The following is a 21894-nucleotide window of genomic DNA, read 5'->3' on the forward strand; positions in this document are numbered from 1 at the left end:
GTTGTGTATCTTGCCATGTACCACCTGTGCATGTATAAAAGACAAGTTAGTCACTATCCTAGAGGGGAAAAATGAAAGGACCTGAATACTGCATCTTAACTCTCTATGTTATTAGAGATAATGAAGAATTCTTTCAAAGAATGGAAGGAGTGCTTCAGGGTAGAAACAAAGAAAAAAGATATAATGAGGCAGTTAGACATCCTCATCCATTTCAAGAAGTGTGGGGGATGGAATGTGGCTTAGAGAAAGAAGGAAAAAAGAAAGGTGCAATGAACATTTGAGCTTTATAAGAGTATGTATAGAGCTATTCTTGAAGAAGGTTAAGATAAACCTTCTCTGATGGAATCATAACAATAGCAATAGTAGATAAAGAATCAGCCTTGGATTAGAGAGACTTGAGTTCAAGTCCAGCCCCTCACAGACTGACTGTGGAACCCTGAGCAAGCCACTTCTCAGTGTGTCAAGCGACTCTCTAATAAGAGTCTAAATTGTAAAGTAGATGTCCACTCATTGGTATGGATATATTCACAAAGACCTCCCTATATTAATGAAATCTCATGTTCAGGCTAAAATAACCATAACACTAGTAAAAAAAACAGCAAGACAATCTTGTAACCCTATAAAGGCCTTACAAAAAGCAACTTACAAAATCTCATTTGAGCCTTCAGCCTATGATGTATTAATGGTATTATTATTTCTGTTTTACAGATGAGGAAACTGAGGCTGAGATAAATTAATAAACTTATCCATGATCATAAAGCTAATAACTACAAGAGGCAGGATTTAAATACAGTTCTACCTAACTCTAAGTCTAACTTTCTATCAAAAGTGATACCAAGAGAGTGCATAATAATTGTAAGAATAAAAGGAGAAGAGTGGTCATTAATGACTCCCTGTTGAGGGGTATTGAGGCAACTGATCTGATGCTAAGAGAGAAATCTGCTTCCTTCTGAGACATATCTCCAGGATGTGTCTGAGAGTCTCCTGAAAACTGTCAAATCTGATTGACTACTACCTACTTCTGCTGGTTCATACATGAATGCTACCACTGGAAAAACCTGCAAAATATTGGTAGTAATTATGAAGTCCTGCACCAAAAACACAGAGGGGCACAGGAAGAGTTTTTCCCAACTACTTCTGATTGAAAGAAGAGAATTCAGAAGAGAATGACAGATTTGGAAAGTGGACATCTAAATAATAAAATGGAATCTGAGAATGAGATTTGGATTTTGAGACCATGGTTTAAAATATTAAAATGATGGGCTCTAGCCAAGGGACTGAGTGTTCCTAAGGAAAACTAGTAAAAACATATTTGCCTGGAATTTTGAAAATCTAAACAAGAGAGTTTTAAATTGAAAAAGGAGAAAGAAGGAGAGTACTACCCACCTAGATCCAATTCTTTGTGATTTCTGAGTACAATGATAATAAGATAGCCAAAGAGAGAATGAGAGGCAATACCCATGAAAAAATGAACATGGGTCTAGAACTTCATCTAACATTTTATATATAATACATAGAAATATATATGGTGTGTTATGGATAGATGTAGACAATATAACTATAGATATGAATTTGGAAATGTATTAGACAGATATGACAGAGATAGCAATAGAGATAGAATTGTTAGGAAATCGAGAGTTTGAGGAGAGAAAACTAGAGGGGAGCCTTCAGGTAAAAAAACACGTGAAGGAGAAATAGAAGCCATGTTGCTTCATGGAAGGAAAATGAAAGAAGAAATAGGAATTGCTGCTTAAAATAGATAACAGAAAAAGAAATTTAAGTGTGGAGTTTAGGAAACTGATCACAAATCTTATAAGAAAGCATATGCAGTGTAGTGATAGGAGAATTTAACTAGATTACTAGATTTTGCTAGCATACTCTGCCAAAGCAGAGGACAAATTTATGATTTGCCTTAATAGCAATTTTAGCCTTCAAAAGAGGGCAGAAACAATAAGGAACCTTGCTGCTGAAGTAGAAACATTGGTAAACTTAGGTATTAATGACCATCCCAACTTAGAATTCATGATAGTGTAAGAAAAGAAAGCTATGTATCTTTAACTATGCACCGTGGATGTTGAGAGAGAACAGATTGCAAAGTTTTCAGAGAAAGGCTACTATAGCCTATTTTGAGGGAGAAATCAGCCCAAGTGGATACACAAGCAGAAATTAATCTGAGAAGGAAAAATGTGCACTGTTGGAGAGTCATTGGACACATTGCCAAGGTCAAATTTTAAAAGACTTGACTAGAAGATAGAAATAATGACAAGTAACTAAGCTAGTGCCTTAGTGGATAGAGTGCCAGGTCTGGAGTCAGAAGGACCTGGGTTCAAATCTAGCCTCGGTTTGTTCCTAGCTGTGTGACCCTGAGCAAATCACTCAACCCCAACTCCTGCCTTGGAACTTGCATCACTTGTATCAATTCAAGATATAATGTAAAGGCTTTTTTAAAAGTAAGAATGAACATCATAGAAGATAATTACTATATTAGGACTCCTATATTAGGAGTTCTAAAACACAAAATTCAATTCAATTCATTTCAACATTGATTAAGAACTCATTTTGTAGAGGGAACTATGCTAGATTTTGAGAATGAGCTAAATCTGGCAAGGAAAGTTCAGAACAATAAAAACATTTTCACTACATCATAGTGGGAAGGACATAATAAATATTTTATATTATATTATATATGAGAGAAATTGCTCCTCTCATCTCAGATAAGATAATGATACTAGATACAGTGAGAGAGCTAAATTACTCTGCTCTTATTTCTTCTATTTTCTCTTTTTTATTATTGGTTTTTCATCTTTCCAGTAGTATGTATTTTTAAATTAATAAGTCTCACTCCCTTTTCCATTGAGCAAATAAAAAAAAACCTTGGTGCATAACCTACACAGTCCAGCAAACCAAATTCCTACATAATCTATATTCCAAAATATGTCTTTTATGAATTTTTAAGTTTATCACCTCTCTGTCATAAATTCAATAGCTTGTTTCATCTTGGAATCCTGCTTTATCCACATATTCATCAGAATTCTAGTCCTTCAAAGTTGTTTATAACATTGTTATCATTGTTACATAGTTTTGTTTCCTTCCCATGCAAATAATAAATTACTAAATTAAAAAAAAAATATTCTCCTAGTTCTGCTCATTTCACTGAGCATCAATTCATAAAGGTCTTCCTACTTTCCTCTGAAATTGTCCTTTTTGCCATTTCTTAGAGCACAATAACATTCCATTATATACACAGTTTGTTTAGCTATTCTTTCAATAGCATGTTCCCTTTAATTTCCAATTTGGGCTACCACAAAATAAGCTTCTATAAATATTTTGTTCATGTAGGTTCTTTTCCTCTTTATTCAATTTCATTGAGGTTATAAGCCTAGTAATGTTATTGCTGGGTTCAAAGGTATGTACAGCTTGGTAATTTTCTAGGAAGAATTACAAATTGCTTTATAGGATAGCTAAAACCAGTTCATAACTTCATCAATAATATATTAATGTACCTGTTTTCTCATAGTTCCTCCAACATTTATTTTCCTTTTTTACCATTTTTGCCATTCTGATGGATATGAATTGAAACCTTAAAGTTGCCTTGATTTGCATTTCTCTAAGCTTCTAATTTATCTTCCATGAAATAACTCAAATAAAATTGTTTTTTAACTGGGAAGGATAAAACAAAATTATCAATAAGAAAGGAAACTCAAGATAAGGAAAACTGTGAACAAGGAGCAGATAGCTCCACTCAATGAATTCAGATCAGCAGATATACATTGGCAAAAGTGATTGTTGAATCATTACTAGTTATTTGAAAGATCTTAGAAAAATGGAAAAGATGCTGCAGAATTAATGAAAAATATCTACTCTCATTTTAAAGAAGAGGAAATACCTATGCTCTAGCACCAAAAACTCCCTAAAATTGCTGGGAAAACTAGAAAGCAATTCAGGATAAAATAGACATAGACCAGCATCTCACATCATGTACCAAAATCAAGTTAAAATAGATAAATATTTAGACATAAAGGATGATATTACAAGTAAATTAGGGGAGCATGGAAATTTTTTCCTGTTGGGTCTGTGTATAAGGAAAGTGGTTATGACCTCCAACCAGAGATAGAAAAAATTATGTGAAATAGAATGAGTAATTTTGATTGCATGAAATTTCAAAAGGTTCATACAAACAAAACTAAGATAGTCTAAATTAGAAGAAAACGGTAAAATGGGGAGAAATTTTTACAGCAAGTTTCTATGGTAAAGGTTTCATTTCTCAAATTTCTCATGTAGATTTAAAATAGTTTTGAGCATTAAATAGTTGTAGATAAGAGAGTGGGAGCCATAAAATGTGATCATTAAAATGTTTGGGAGCAAGGGAAATATATAGCAATTATGACCGCTGAAATATGTTTTCTACTGTGTCTTGGTTTATATAAATATAAGATGATCACCAGGGAATATATTCCCAATTTATGAATATGCCCAAGCCAACTGGGTTTTATAGAGAAATTTAATTTATAATACACTGATTAATCAATAGAAAAAGAGAGAAAGTAAGAAAGGAATAAGAATGAAGGGTCTCAAGCCAATAAGGCCTAGGCCTCAGTCCTAAGAGATAAATTAGTCAGTTGCTTTTATCACTCACCCAAGATCTCTCTAGGTAAAGCTTCTCATGCCAACCTCAGGCTCCACCTTCAAGAGAGCCTCCTTTCAAGAAATGTTTCCAGAGAATTCTCCTCCTGACTCCTCCTGAGTTCTCCTTCCACAGCCTCCTTCAAGACCTTTCCAGGAGCTCTCCCTCCAGGACCTCTCTCCTCTCAGACCTCCTTCAGAGCAAAAAACTCTCTATCTTTAAGCAAACCATCTAAGTTCCCTCCCCTCAGTTCTCACATCTACCAATCACTGTCGATGTCTCCCCTCTGCCAATGGTGGCTCTAGCTTAACCCAGGACTGCCCAGAGGTCTGCCCCCTTTGCACATGTCTGTTGAAGGTCATATTCTCAAATAATTAAATCTTGATCTTTGCTGCAGCCCTTCCTAAATCCTGTTACTCTGAGTAGGGTGGAGATTGTAAGTTCTAAGACCTGGTTCTGCCATTCCAAGTATCTCTATTGTATCAATTCTAAAATCAATCATGACTCAAAGAACTTCCTGTTCTATGCTTAAGCATAGGTCAAAGCCCTTTCCATTGTTTAGCAAAAGGTTTCTGTCCTAAAGTAGTCTTAAGTAGGGAGGAGAAGGATCCTCCTATGCCAAGGAGTTTCATATTCCAATAGAGTTCTTACTATCAGTAGGAGATTTTTTCAAGTATGAAATTTCCCAATGGGGAAATTTCCAACATTCATAAGTCTAAGAATTTTTAAGGTTTACACTCATATAAGCAACTGACACAAGTAAATAAAAATAAGTTCCACTCCCCAACTGATAGTCAAATGATATAGATGGAAGATTTTAGAAAAATTAATCAAAGCTATGAATAGTCACATGACAAAATTCTCTAAATCACTACTGGTTAGATAAATGCAAATTAAAACAACTCTGAGATATTACCTCATATTTATAAGATTGGCTAACATGACTGAAAAGGAAAATAGGAACCCTAATGCAATGTTAGCAGAGCTATGAACTAGTCCAACTAAAGAATAATTTGGAAATATGTCCAAAGGGCTGTAAAACCATGTGTACCCTTTGATCCTGTATTACTAGATCTTTATCCCAAAGATATTTTTAAAAAGAAAATATGTATGTATTATTTGTACAATATTTAAAGCAGTTCATTTGTGGTGAAAAAGAATTGGAAACTGAGAATGTGTCCATCAATTAGGGAGTGGCCAAAAAAGATGTGGTACGTGATTGTGATGGAACACTTGTACTACAAGAAATAATAATAAGGATGGTTTCAGAGAAACCTAAGAATTAGAAGTCTTATATGAACTGATGCAAATTGAAGTGAGTAGAAACAAGAGAATATTATACACAGTAATAGAGATATTGTAAAACTGTGAAAGACCTAGCTACTCTGATCAACAAAAGACAATTCCAAAGGGCCCAAGATGAAAAATGTTATCCATTTCCCAAGAGAGAACTGATGGATACTGAGTGGAGCATACTTCTTTTCATTTTCTTTCTTCTTCCTTTTCATGTGTTTTCTTTTGCAACATGACTAATACAGAAATATATTTTCCATGACTTCACAAATATAATTAATATTATATTGCTAGGCTTCTCAAGGGGAGAAGAGGGACAGGAGAGAGGAAGAGAATTTGTAACTGAAAATCTTTCCAAATTAATGTTTTTTAATTTAGATATAATTGGGAAATAATGAAATAAAAATATATTTTAAATGAATAAGTAGAGGAAAAAGAAGGGCCATGAGGAAAAGAAAGAGAAGACAGAAGAGTTAAGTATCTTTGCATTATAGATCTGTAATATTGACCCCTAATGCTGACAAAATTCTGAAATATATATATATATATATATAGGTGAGAAAGTATATTAACATGTAGAAAGAGAAGTAATGATCACAAAAACACAGAATGGATTCATCAAGAATAAGTAATACCAGACAAATCTCATTTCTTTTTTTTTTTTTTGATAGGACAACTAGACTGGTAGATTAGTGAAATCTTATAGACAATATACTTAGATTTCAAAGAAGCGTTTGGCAAAATCTTGCAAGCTATGCATGTAGATAAATATAGATACATGGACTTAAACAGTACCATAATTTTATTTATATGGTTTGGAAACTGACTGAATCTTGAAGTCATTGATGACTTGATGTCAACAGAGGGAGGCCACTCCTGTGTAGTGCCAAGATCTGTCCATGGACCTGAATTGCTCAACCTATTTATCAATGATTTGGATGTAGGTATAAATGGCATTTGTGTTAAATTTGTAGATGGCACAGAACTTGCATATGTTAATATATATATATATATATATACATTATATAGGCTAGAACTATGAATAAAACAAATAAGATTTGATTTAGAGAGAGAAATTTTTCCCTCGTATTCAAAAACTCAATTTCACAAATACGGGATGAGGGAAGAGTTGTTAGACAACAGTTCCTTTGAGAGGAATATAGGAGTTTGGGGTATATTATAAACTTGATTCATATTCAATATGATAATATGGCTGCCCACAAAAGTCCCTAATGTTATTAAGAGAGATGTACTGCCCAGAACAAGAGAGGTATAGAGTTGCAGAGTATATGTGCCCTTTTCAAACTATATCTGAAGTACTCCAATGAGTTCTGAGCTAATATTTCAAGGAAGACATAGACAGTGTGAAATATGTCCTGTAGGGTAGACCAGGATGATGAAAAGCCTAGACAATATGCCATATGAGAATTAGTTAAAGGAACTGAGGGCATTTATTCTATAGAGAAGACTAGGGCAGGATATAAATGGCATATTTCTTCAAAAACGTAAAGGAGTGTGGTCACATGGAAGAGATATTAGATTTGTTCTGATGGGCCCTAAAGGCCGGAAAAAGGAGCAATGGTTAAAGAATCAAAGTATAAAAGATCTAGGTTTGACATAGGAAAAAACTTCCTAGCAATGACAGCTATCCAAGAAGGAATGAATCAACTTGAGCTATAGCAAATTTTCCCTCACTGAAAATATTCAAGCAAAGACTGAAAGATAATTCTTTAGGAATATTGTGAGGATGATGTCTCATCAGATACAGATTGGTTCAGGTAGCCTTTCAGCTATTAGATTACATGTAGCTATGTTCTGTGATTCTCATTTCCTCTAAGAAGACTTCCTTAACTCCTCCAAGACACATTTAATCTCTCTTATTTCTACTCTCATAAAACATTTAAATGTTATGCCATGAAATTAGCACTCAATTGTCACAATATCTCAGTTGGAAGAAAGTTTAGAAGTCATCTGGACTTATCTGCTTCCTATAGCTGAGATTCCCCCATAGCATCTCCTACAGGAGATTATGCAACCTAAATTTGAACACTTGTGGTGATGGAAAATCTCCCTAGAGAGACAGCTCTATTTTTTAACATCTCTTCTTATTGAAAAGTCTTCCTTTTAGTAAATTATAATCTTTCCCCTCCACTTCCATCTATTGATTGCTCCAGGATGACAGAAAATAAATCTAATCCATCTTCCACATCAAATCAGAAAAGTCTCAAGATAGAAAAAAAACATAGAGATCATCTAGTACAACCCCTTCATTTTATTTTATTTTTTAAAACCCTTACCTTCCATCTTAAGCTCAAGAAGAGTGGTGAGGGCTAGGCAATGGGGGTCATGTGACTTGCCAAGGGTCACACAGCTAGGAAGTAGCTGAGGCCAGATTTGAACTTAGGACCTTCTGTCTCTAGGCCTGGCTCTCAATCCACTGAGCCACCTAGCTGCCTCCTAAGTCCCTTGTTTTAAAGATAAATAGAATATAAGCTCTTTGAAGAAAAAGGCTGTCTGGTTTTTTTGTCTTTTGTCACAGTGCTTCATACAATGCCTTCCAGATATTCAGTAGAAGTATTATAAATGCTTGTTGAATTGCACTGAATAAGGAAACTGAGAGAGTTCTTTGCTCTGTCTGGCTTTTTTCCTTGAAAAAAAGAACTGGTTTGGTGCTCCAGAGTTCTGCACCCTGTTGTCCATCCCTTTATTAGACTGGCTGTCAAATCACCCAGACCCAACAGTGTTCCTTCCCATTCTACCCCCAACCTCCAACTCCATTTCTGCTACAGTGGGCAGACTGCAGGGACTGGGGTTAAGCCCCATGATTTGGCAATTCCATCCACCTACTCTGACTGCCTCATCGTGGATCCTGAAGTTTCACGAATGATGCCTCCAGTGCACTTGGCTGTCTGTTTCTCAGACGTGATCAGAATAACAAAAGGAATCAGGCCCCAAGTGAAGAGATACACTGTACCATGCTGCCCTCTGCTGTTGTCTTGGAGAATTCCTGGGTCAGACACCATACTTCCCTGTAGCTGGTCCAAACTAAGCTGGCTTGTTGAAGGGTGAGCATTGGGGACCAATTCTTCTAGGGCTTAGAAAGAACTTGTAGCTAAGAGTGATGGTGCCAAGAAATGGAGTCATTTCATCTGACATGTTCCTTAGCAACAAACCTTTCTAAATGTCACTTCCCTCACAACCGTTGTGTGATCTGCAAAATTTAACAGCTCCAAGATTTGGCATAGACAGAAGAAAGTGGGAGAGAGCTGTCTCTTAGAATGAGAGAAATAGCTTCTCCATAAGAGGATTTCCTCTAATTTTATCAGAGAGGAAATAGAATCATTTCATTTAGAGCTGAGAATTTTCTAGAGATCACCTAGTCCAATCCCATCACTTCCTAGTGAAGAAAACTTAGTGCCAGAAGAAGGAACTGATTTGTCCAACGTAGAATTAGGAGCAATGGATAGGAAGTTACAGAGAGGTAGAATAAAGGTAAGTTATGGGAGAATTGGGTTCAATAAACTGGTCTCTACAATCCCTTCCAACTCAGAAATTCTATGATTCTGATTCTGTGATGTGAACCCAGGCTTCTAATGCCCAATGGTTTCACTTCATTTGTACCATATAGTATGTGATGTCCACTCAGTAAAGAAAATGTTTGAGGAGAGAAACAGTATTTGCACAGCAGTGTGTGTGTGTGTGTGTGTGTGTGTGTGTCTGTGTGTGTCTGTGTGTGTGTGTGTGTGTGTGTGTGTGTGTGTGTGTATGTGAAGGTGTCATTCCTGGAACTGTAGTTAAGCATGAAGCTTTCTACCTTTGCAAAGTCAAGATTGCAAATGGCACTAGGTAGAAGCAAGATACTAAAATGTCAGCTGTGTTGATGAAACTTTACTTACCATTTATCAGGTCATCTACACAACTCCAGATCTCTTCTAAGGCCAAGAAATCCAAGGCAGATAAACATTCGTGGGATGGGGGTGGAGGGTGGCAATTGGTATGCATTTCTTAGTAGGATAAAAAACTACCACTAATTCTGGTCCTCCTGACTCATAATGTCCTAGAATCTTAAGATTTTAAGGTAATGAGATATCTGAACTGGAAAGAACCTTGGACAACATCTAGTTCAACTCCTTCATTTCAATGAAAGTAAAACTGAGAAGTTGAATGACTTGTCCAAGATCATATTGGTAGTAGCTAGCTCAAGCCACCCAATTCCAAATCTAATACTCTTACAACCACATCATGCAGAACAATGGATTTAAGGTACCATCAATCATTGTCCTAAAAGCATTTCACATTACAAGCCTGTCTGAACAGGGTCTAGGTTAAAATGAGTAAGGCACACTGAGCCCATGGCTTTCAAGACAGAGTCCTGAAGTACAACATAAAAGCCTATGAAATTATTTATCTATTTCTGTTGTTATTCCTTGGCATGGATTGTAGAATTATGAGTATATTATTTAGGGCTCTAGAGAAAAATAGATAAGGAGGAGGCTAGAGCCATTCAGAGGTTGTGAAGTATCTAAGATGGCTACATAGAAAAGGCATATCTTTAAGTTTGGGAACAGGAGAAGCAGCTAGGTGACACAGTGGATAGACTACTGAGCATGGAATCAGGAATATTTGAGTTCAAATCATGCCTCAGATGCTTATAAGCCATGTGAACCTGGCAAGTCATATAATCTGCTTGCTTAATGTTCCTGATATGTTAAGTGGTGGTGATAACAGCAACTACCTCCTAGGGCTATTGTGGGTATAAAATGAGATAATATTTATATGGTGTTATATAAATACTAATTTATTAGCTTAATGGAGAGGAAAGGACTTTATCAATAAGCAGACTATTATTGAAAATTCATAATCAAAATCAGTATGGCTTAATCAAAAGAACCCTGGACTTATATTCAAGAGCCATGGGTCACAATTTTAGTTCTGTCCCTCACTAACCCTGTGTCCTTGTTACATTTTGAATTTGTTTCCCCAACAGTCAAATGGATTATATGACTTCTAAGTTCTCTTCCTCCTCCTTACTGAAATTCTATGTATTGATGGTTATGTGACAAGCTTCCCTTCATCATAAATCTTTTCCTCTCTCACTGCTTCTATCCTCAAGCAATCATTGAGACCTGGCTCCCTCCCTGATGACAGTCCTAATCACCCTTTCTAGTATTAGCTAAATTTTTATTCATCCCACACTGGTAGAGGTAGGGGAGTTGGAATTTTCCTTGCTCCTCACCACTACTCTTGGGTTCTCGCCACATTTCTACCACTCAATAACCTCTCTTCCTTTGACGTTGATGAAATCCAGAACTACTACCCAACCAAAATCCTGCTAGCTGTTCTATATTGATCTCCACGTTGTTCTCATTCTTTCCTCAACAAGTTCATTGCCTGACTCACAATTTTTCCTTTTTCTCCACTCCTACTTTCAGACTAGGGAACTTCAACTTACATTTTGACTCTCCCTCAAACACTTTAATCACTCATTTCTTCAATCTATTCACTTTTCCATGACCTCTTCCTCTATTCTGCTGGGTCCTTCCCTATTGTTCAACATGTTCATATCTCCTCCATCTTAAAAACAAAGCAAATCACTTGATCCTTCCACCCCCTTCATCATCCTATCTCTCTTCTGTCATTTGTGAATAGATATCTTGAGAAAGCTATCTACAACATATGCCTTCACTTTTTTCCTCATTTTCTCAAAATCCATCTTCCAATCTCATCATTCCACCAAAACTGCTTTCTCCAAAGTTACCAATGATCTCTTAATTGCCAAAATTAAGGCCCAAATAGCCTTTTCTCAATTCTTGTTGATCCTGACCTTTCTGAAGTCTTTGACTCTGTTAATCACCCTCTCTTCCTTGATACTCTCTTCTCTCTAGGTTTTCAGGACGACCAGGTCTCCTCCTATTTATCAGACCTCTCTTTCTTATCCTCCTTGGCTATATCCTCATCCAGATCACAACCTCTAACTATAAATGTCCCATAAGGTTCTTTCCTAGGTCTTCTTTTCTCTAGGTGATCTTATTAGCTCCCATGGTTTTAATTATCATCACTGTTGATTGGGGAAATAGCCAGCTGATGGTTTTGCCTGCCTCAAGTCTCTCCCCACTCCAATCCATCCTCTATTCAACCACTAAAGTGGTTTTCCTGAAGCATAGGTCTGACCATGTAACTTACCTATTCAATAAACTCCAGTGGCTTCCTGTTACCTCCAATATTAAATAAAATTATTCCCCTTCACACATCCTACAGTCTGGCCAGACTTGCCATCTTTCTGATCCTTATATATAATACTCCTTTCACATTCATGCCTTTCAATGGGTTACCCCCCAAAACTTGAATGCATTCACCTTTCACCTGTTTGTTAAAGAATTTCTAGATTTCTTTAGGGTTCAGTTCAGGTGCTATACTGTACATAAAGTCCACCCTCTACTACTAATACTTTCACCACAACAAAAAATAAAACTCTTGTATTTATTTTTTATATTTTGTATATACTTATATCTGTATATACAATAAAATGTAACCTCTTTAAGGGTAGGTACTATTTCTTATTTATCTTCATGTCACCAGCACCAAGAACAATAACATAAGGCACATAAGATGCTTAATACTTTCTTGTTTATTGATTGATTACTTTCAATCTCAGTTCCCTCAGCTATAAAATAAAAGAATTAAACTAGCTGAGCTTTAAGATTCCTTCTAGCTCTAAACCTAATAATCCTATATTTAAAGATGAAATTGTTGTCACTATCTTCCCTTCAAAAATCAGTTTGTTTTCTTAAGTCCACTATTTCTGATGCTACTTTCTCCCAAATCTAGAGGTTCAAAATCATCCCTGTCCTATGCCTACACCTTACCACAAAAATCTGGTCACTCCTTCCTTCATAACATCTCTTTCAATCATCCTTCACTTTTCATTCCTAATTCTGTTACTTTTATTTAGGTCCTAGACCAGTGAAAGCAAATATTTTTGAGGCCAAGTGCCCAAATTGCCACCCTCACACCACATGTGAACCCCTTGTCTTACACCAGACAGAGGAGGGAAGAAATGCTCCCATTGGGGTGCTGGGCAGAGGGACAACTGATAAGAGAAATGCTTTCAAGTGTAGTGGAGAAGGGGAAGGGAGAAACCCCCTCCGGCACATGTGCCATAGGTTCACCAACATAGTCTTAGACTATTGGGATAGCCTTGTAATTGGTCTCCCTGCCTCCAGTTCTTATCCCCCTTTTTCCAATACCTCCTACAAATTTTAATGGAATAATATTCCTAAAGTACCACTTTATAGAAAGGTAGTATGGGTTAATGGAAAGAGTATGGGCTACAGATGCTAGACCTGGATTCCAATCCTGGTTCTAATATTCACTAGTTGTCTGACTTGGGCAAGACAGTTAACATCTCTGAGCTACTCACACTAGGTTCCTTTCAGAGTAATGGGGTTTTTCCCCTTTGCAAACCTCAATGTGTATACACTTTAAAATAAATGTGAGTTCTCATACATAATCATCAAACTACCACTCTACTCAAAATCCTGAAAAATCTCCATACTGTATATAGGATAAAATCTAAAGTCCTTATCCTAATTTTCAAGACCTGCTTCAATCTGTTTTTCAAGCTTTATCTCCCCCATTTCCCTTTCATATACTCTAGACCTCAGCCAGCTTGGTACCCTTTGTTGTTGTTCCATAGTTGTTTTAGTCGTGTCTGACTCTTCATAACTATTTTGGCTTTTCTTGGCAAAGATACTAGATTGTTTTCCATTTCCTTCTCCAGTTCATTTTATAGATGATGAAAATGAAACAAACAGGGCAAAGTTATTTGCCCAGGGTCACACAGCTAATAAATGTTTGAAGCCAGATTTGAATTCAGAAAAATGAATCTTCCTGAATTCACGACTGGCACTATCTACCTCACCACCTAGATGCCCTTACTATCTCTCAGTCTTATCATAGCCATTCCAACTCTGCATCTTAGCTCATGCTATTCTTCCTCCCTGCTATCCTTTCCTCCCCTCATTTAGTTGAATCCTGCAATGCTTTAAAGTCAGCTTAAGTCCCAACTCCTTTGTACAGTCTCCATTGTCAACTCTAGCAGCCATCGCCAAATTTTTCCTAGCACTCACTCTCTGAACTGTACCCTTCACCTGGTATTTTTTTTATTCTAAACATTATTTTATTTGGTCATTTTCAAACATTATTCATTAGAAACAAAGATCATTTTCTTTTCCTTCCCCCCCCCCACCTAGTATTTTTTATAAAGCAACTTTTACTGCTATTAAACCTTAAGGTTGCTCTGGAAAGGACCTTAGTGATCATCTGGTCCAGTCCCTTCATTTTACAGAAGAGAAAAATGAGAGCCAATGTAGAAAAGTTAGGTTTTCTCCTTTTTCCCCTTGGGCACAAGGTGTCACAGCTATTTTCTCACATACACATTTGTTCCTAAATGGCAGGGGGGAAAATGTGCCTTTTAACTCTTTGAATCCTGATGCCAAGAATATAGCCCAGCATATAGCAGATGCTTGTGACTATTTGTTGAGTGAATGATGGCAGAATGTCATAGAAACCAGAATACTGATCTTGGGGACAGAAGGACTAGGTCCAAATGCTGACTCTGACATTTCCAAATCAATAAATATTTACTAAGTGACTGTCACGTGTACTATATATTGCTCTAAATATTTACTATCTGTGTGACCATGGGCAAGTTCCTTAATCTCCTTAGGCTTCAGTTTCTTGATCTGTAAAATGAAATCAAATGCATCTATTAATCCACCTTTTAGGATTATTGGGGAGCTCTAAGAAGCTTCAGGTAATATACTTTATAAAATGTTGTTCAGCCATTTTTCACTCCTGTCTGACCCTTTAATTGGTTTTAAACTCAAATAGAAACGAGTGCCACCAAACTATACATAAGGATCCCTGTGGGGCACATACTTGCTCAGTTTTAAATTTTAATATTATCTGTTTTATTGTATTTTTCCTTGTTTCATTAAATATTTCCTAATTACATTTTAATTTGGGCCAAACTCAGGAGTACTAAGAGCCACATGTGGCCCAGGAGCCACATTTGACACCTCTGATCTAGTCCAAACTCTTCATTTTATTGGTTAGAAAACTGAAGCCCAGAGAGAGAAAATGAGATCGATGAAGTTGTCCATAGGATAAGTACAACCAAGGTCAAGACTATATCTTCTAACTCTAAGTCTAGGGCTTTCTCTAATGCCCTGTTTTATGTAAGGAAAAATGTGTGACTAGAACTGTCCAAAGACATACGGTTGAAATGTTTGAGCAGACTGGATGGCTACCTGTCAAGGATGTTTTCCCACAGTCCCATGAAGCCAGAATTCTCTTATTCCATGAGGATAGATGTGTATTGGGTTATAGGGAGGTGGGAGGTAGAGAAGGGAGGGAAAGCAAAGGGGGAGGTATTCCATTTCCTGATGCACCCAAAGAAAATTTAGAGAGAGCATACTTACACGTTGTCTCTAAGAAAGGATTAATTGTTTAGAGAAGAATCACATAAATTTCTGGGTGGAAATCAAAGACAAAATCTTTCTAAACAAATTAAATGGAAAACAGAAACAGACAAGCATGGATCTAGAGGTGCACTGTGAAACTCAAAGGGAAGGAATCTAGGACTCTCTTCCTATGAATCATATTGAAATAAAGGGAAGATCTACTGAGATGGAGAAATGGCTTCGCAGTGCCAAGTCTTATAATGTGGATGAAATATATTTTTCCTTTCTATACTACCTTGCTTAGTAATCTCAGGCAAAATACTTCACCCCTCGGGGTTTCTAAGTTTCTCACCTACAGAATAAGGAGATTGGACTGAGTTTCCTTCTTTCTCTTAAGTTTCATTCCATTTCTTACAAGTCTATATTCTATGTCCAAAAGTCCTTTTCAGGGCAAACATTCAATGAGACTGAATAATGGCATGTTTGTTATCTGAATTCTTCCAATCTGCCCCAAACTAACTATGCAAGTCGCTCCACCTTCCTAGTTCACTAATCAATAACCATAATTTCAATTTACATAGCACTTTAAGGTTGGCAAACCCTTTCATACATATTCTCTCATTTATTCCTCAAAATAATCTTGTAAAATAGGCCTTATTATTATCACCATGTTTGATATAAGGAAACAGAGACTAAAAGAAGTTTAGGCAATAGCCCAGGATCACACAACTTGTGTCTGAGAAGTCAGGCATTTTTGACTTCCAGCCCAACACCTTGACTATTAGGCCATATAGCTACCTATAAAATTAAGAGGGCTAGCCTAAAAGATCTCTAAGGTGTCCACCACCTCTAATGAGTTATGATCCCAGAGGCAGAGGGACGGTCTGAAGAGTGTCTAAGGATTCTAAGAATTCCCTTTGAATTTTTATAAAAGAATTCTATTATTTCAAACTATTTTTAACAAACATTATTGTTTGATGATGGCTGGAATAGTCATAACATTTGGTCTCTGCTCTTTCAGCTTTAAATTATTTTATGTTGCTTGGTAAATTGTTTATATTTGCTTATCTATGTGCTAGTTATTTCCTCTAGTAGAATGCAGGTACATTGGGAGTCTTTTCCTCTAATTCACTTTTCAAACCTTTTCAATTCAAGAGTTGCAATCTTAGCACTCATCAGAAATTGCTCTCTGCAAAGTTAACAGTGATCTTTTAATTGCTATTTCTGTTGGCCCTTTCTCAATCTTCATCCTTCTTAACCTTCCGGACTCATTTAACACTAGAGACCACCTCCGCCTTTAGGATTTTTTTTTTACACTGCTCTCTCTAGATTTTCTTTCTTCTTAGTCTTCCTTGCTGGATCATCATCCATAGACCTCCCTATTATAACAGTTTAGCACATTGCCTGGCATGTAGTATGTGCTTAATAAATGTTCAATGAGTTGAAATTGAAGTGTTTGCCAAGGCTCTGTCCTGGACCATTTTCTCTTTTCTCCCTATACTTTCTTTGTGGCTTCCTTAGCTCCCTTGAATTCAATGATCATTTCTCCACAGAGGATTCTCAGAACTATATATCCTGCCTAAGTTTCACATCTGAACTCTAATCTCACATCAACAATTCCCATTCAAATTAAATGTTCATGATGTCTCAAACTCAACGTGTCCAAAATGTAACTCATATTTTCCCCAAAATCTAGTCCTCTTCTGAACTTTCTTAACTTTCTTGAAGGTATCACCATACTATAGTCACTTGGGTTCATAACCTCAGTGTCATCATTTATCCTTTATGCTCTCTCACACTGCATACCGATTGCCAAGCCATACCAAGCCTATCTCTCTACTTCTCATATTGATGCTCTTCTCTTTACTCACACCCTAATTCAGACCTTTATCATCTCTTACTTGGATTTGTATAATAGCTTCCTAACTATTCTTCCTTCCTCAAAACTCTTTCCACTGCACTCCATCCTTTACACAGCTACTAAAGTCATTTTCCTAAAGCACAGATCTGACCCAATCACTCTCCTAATCAATAAACTCTATTGGCTTCCCATTTTTCTAGAAACTCCTCCATTTGATATTCAAGGTTCTCCCCAACCTGACTCTAACCTACCTTTCCAAATAATATGCATTACTTTCTTCAGTCTCTAAACTCAGCCAAATTGTCCTCCTTGCTGCTCCTTAAACATGATACTCCATCTCCAACTTTCATTCCATTGCCTAGAATATACCCCATTCCTGAGTTATTTGTGGGTGTTCAGGGAGGACTAACACCTCTGGTGTGAAGGCTTGCCAAGCTTTTGGGGGCTAGGGGTGCTATTTTTCTCCTTTAGACTTTCTTCCACCCAACTCTCACCTATGCCTTCAAGAAGCTGTAGTATGAACAGTGTTCACATTCTGATAAAAACCATCTAAGCAGATGGGCTAAACAAGGTTGAGGGTGACCTTCAAACCCACCAATGAGTTTGAGGAATGTCTACCCCGAGCATGTGAAGACTTCTAGAAGAATAGATGGATGAGAACAATTTGTTCCAACAGCCATGAAGGCAGCTGAAGCAGGCACTGTAGAGTGCTCAGTGCTTGGTCAGACACTGAAGACGCCATAGACATCAAATGTAACCTGGGTCATTACTATTCAGCCTGACTTATATCATGCCCCTGGGCTTTGATGACTGGAAGAGATGACTATGTAACTCTGCCTCACTTAAAACCAATTCACATGCAAATCAAGACCTCACCCAGTGATGTCACTATTCCTCATCAAAAGGACAAAAACAACCCCAAGGCCTGGAATGCACTCCCTCTTCACCTGTACCTTTTAGAACCCCTAGATTCCCTCCAAACTCAGCTTACATGCCACCTTCTACATAAGTTCTTTCCTTATTCCCTGCTAGTGCTTTATATATGTTTATGTTGTTTCTCCAAATAGAATATAAGCTTATTCAGTACAAAAGTTGTTGCATTTTTGTATTTGAATCTCTAACACAATGCCTAATACAAAGCAGGTGCTTAATAAATACTTGCCAAATGTTTGAGTGAACAGGCTGAGTTGTTTTGGCCTTTTTTTTCCTATCACCCTAACATAGAACTTTGCATATAACAGGTGCTTCATACACATTTATTGAATTGAATTGCATTCTATGTGTAAAACACTGTTCTAAAAATTGGTAGCATATACATTTTAGATTTTAAAAAAACTATCATACTTCCATTGAGTTTACAATCTAGTTGGGAATAAAACACAAATTCAGATAACTATTAGTGCTATAATCAGTTTTAAATGTATGGAAAGACAATACAAACTAGAAAACAGCATCCATAAGTACAAAATATTGATAGTTTTTATGTGAAGTCTAGTTTCTCAACCAAGGTCACTAGTGGAATAGCTTTAAACAACTCATTTTGCCCAAGCGAAGCCATTATTCTTTGTCCCATGCTCCTCATAGACAAAGCTCTCAGCACCAATCATAGTCAGCATTGACCATTAAAGAAAATCATCTCTTCCCTTTCTCTATTCCCAACCTAGCTCCAAAGAAGCAGAAACTCTAGGCTGGGCAAGAGGTCCTCCTTCTAAATTCTAAGTGTATTTGTTGTCTCTATCACTCATTGGGCAAATGTACACCTGGGCATAACATCTCAAAAGTGAGACTGGCCTGTAAAATCTTGACATTAGGGAAAACAATGTTACAGGTATAATTATTTCCATAGGAGCAATGTTATTAATGTTATAAATGGGTAATCAGCCAGTGACATTTCAGCATGGTTTCATGATTTTACATTGGGGTAAGCTGAATTATGTATTAATGATGCTATTTGGAAACAGTGTTGATGGAAGTCTAACCTTTGGTTTTTTTGTTGTTGTTGTCAAATCTTTTTTAAATTAACAGGTAAAATTTCTCTTCTACTTCTACTACTCCATCACAACTACTATTCACATAATAGAAAACATTTTTAAATAAAAATCATACTCTTGTAACAATTATGCATGGTCATATGTAGTCATATGTAGCATATATGTATTATTAAAACTCACACACTGATCATGTCTAACTACTACAAAGACTATACTAGAAGAGGTATTCTTGTGTTCACATTGCTGGATCTCTTTCTGTAGGGATAAGGATGGTGCTTCTCCCAAATAACTACATATTTCTTAAAGGTAGAATCCATAAGAACGACTCCCATGTCTATGATGCTCTTAGGCTTACAGTGAATTTTCCTAATAAAATTATGAAGTAGGAAAATGTAAATAGTATTATCCTCATTTTACATATGAATAAACTGAGGATAAGAGAAGGTAAGTGGCTTGCCCAAGGTCCCATAGCTCATAAATATGTCTAGTTTCAGTCCACTCAGATCCAATGAGTGCAAGTCTAACACTTTCCACTATATTAGGCTGATTCTCAAGGTTTATACATCTTTGTATCCCCCACCAAGAGGGGGCCATAATATTCCTTTATCCTTTGATTAGTGGATTGATATATAGGTTGAAGTATGACTTCCAGAGAAGGCTCTAGGACTATAGTAACACAGGAGTTCTCTTCTCTATGGCCAGGAATGCTCCCTTGAAAGTATTTTTCCAAAAGTAAATGAAGTCTGAACTCAGCAAAGCAGTATCTGCCTGCTAACTGACCTGAAACTAACTACATCATTCTTTTATCATGTCACAATGCCAGGGGATTTGTTCTCCCTATAATATTACGAGACCTCAATTTTCATACTTATAAAATGAAATGATCAGAATGGATTGTCTTTTAAGATCTCTTCCAGCTCTAATATTCTGTGTTTTATGTTCTAATGCCAAATATTGTTCTAATAGTGTTCTAAGATCCCATATAGCTCTAACATTCTAGGTTATCTATATATGCTAATGTCCCTTTAAGTTCTCATACACTATGTCCAACATTCTAGCCCTAACATCCTATGTACTATGTCTTAATGTCCCTTCCGCTTTGGCATTCTAAGGTCCTTTTTGACTGTAAACTTCTGTGTTTTATGTGACATTTATGTTTTATGTGTCAAGTTCCCTTCTAGTGCTAATGCTTTATATCCCAAGATTTCTTTAAGCTCTAATGTTCTATATGAGTCAATGGACTCCTCCTTGTCATATGTGGGACAAATACCATCTCTGAGATTTGGTCTTGGCTTGCAGCATCTGGAGTAAAATGCTGCAGTAATTTTAGTAATGTTGCTAGCATTGAATGTAATGCCACTAGTCTTGTTGCCCCATACCAACAAGCTTTACTTTGTCATCATAGACCATTCTGCACAGGGAAGTTCTAGGTCTATGTCTCAAAGCTGACATAATTTCTGTGAGACAGGAGAGCTGCCTCTCTGGAAAACAATAAAGGAACTGGGGAACAGTCCAATTTAAACATCTTATGCCTGACATGATATGAGATTGCCCTCTCTTCTCCCCACCCCCTATTCAGCAGCAAGCTTGCCTGGATGTGACTCTGGTGACACTGCTCTCTGGAATCCATTTGGACCACTTCTTTCTCACCCCTTCATAAGACCTATGGGCTTTTCTCTGGTCTTTCCTTTCAGATTTTTGATTCTGCTTCTCTTTGTTGTCCTTGAAGATATTTTTCTCTTTTTACTTCTTTGTTGGGGGAAAAATAATAGCAACACAGGCATAAATCAGCTCAGCTGTCTCAGAGGCATCCTGCCAGGCTGTTCTTTCAAGTCTCTAGGGCCTTCTCTGACCTTCACAAGAAAGTTGAATGTTCCAGCTTTGTCCATCTGTCTATCTGCTCACCAGCAGTCCTCCTGCTTCATATTTGGGATGGCAGTGACTGTAGAGATTGGACTGGCCAAACTTCAGGAGGACCAGGGTTGCATCTGGAACTTTGCCCTCCTCCTCTCATTAATAACTACTGTGTCTCATTCCTGGGATTCATAACTTCAGTACTGGATGGGTTCATGGAAGCTGTCCATGGTCCTAACAGCCAAAAGAGCACCCTCCTAGCAACATAAAATCCCCTTAGCATCTCAGAGTTTGGAGGAACCTTAGAATATCAAATATCAATTGAATGATGGTAGAGACCATCCGATTCAATGCCCTTGGGAAATTAAAATCCAGAAAGGTGAAGTAACTCTTTTGCTAGCGGCAGAATTAAGATTCCAACTCAGCTCTTCTAACACAGAGTCCAGCCAATTTTTCATTATCCTGTGCTCATTCTCCTTCGGAAAAAAAGACCTTTTTCTTCCCCACTTGCTGCCCTTCCCTAGGTGGCCTTCCTCAACAAAGTCATGGACAAACTAATATAAATAGGCTGGGGTCTCAGAATAAGTGAGCAAGGAGGCTCTGCCAGAAACTGAGTCTGATGAATCGTTCCCTTTTGGGAGTCTCCAGCTCCCTAGAGGATTTACTAGGGTTTATCTCAAGTTCATTTATACTCTTTTTCTTCTGAATCTGGAGTCTCTAAGGGAGACTGCTACATTTACTTCTTATTTACTGGGGAAGTATCTTCTCTTATTCAACTGTTCAAAGCTGCTGGGAAATATTTATTTC

This window comes from Monodelphis domestica, chromosome 7, assembly GCF_027887165.1.
Source record: "Monodelphis domestica isolate mMonDom1 chromosome 7, mMonDom1.pri, whole genome shotgun sequence".
Lineage (NCBI taxonomy): Eukaryota > Metazoa > Chordata > Mammalia > Didelphimorphia > Didelphidae > Monodelphis > Monodelphis domestica.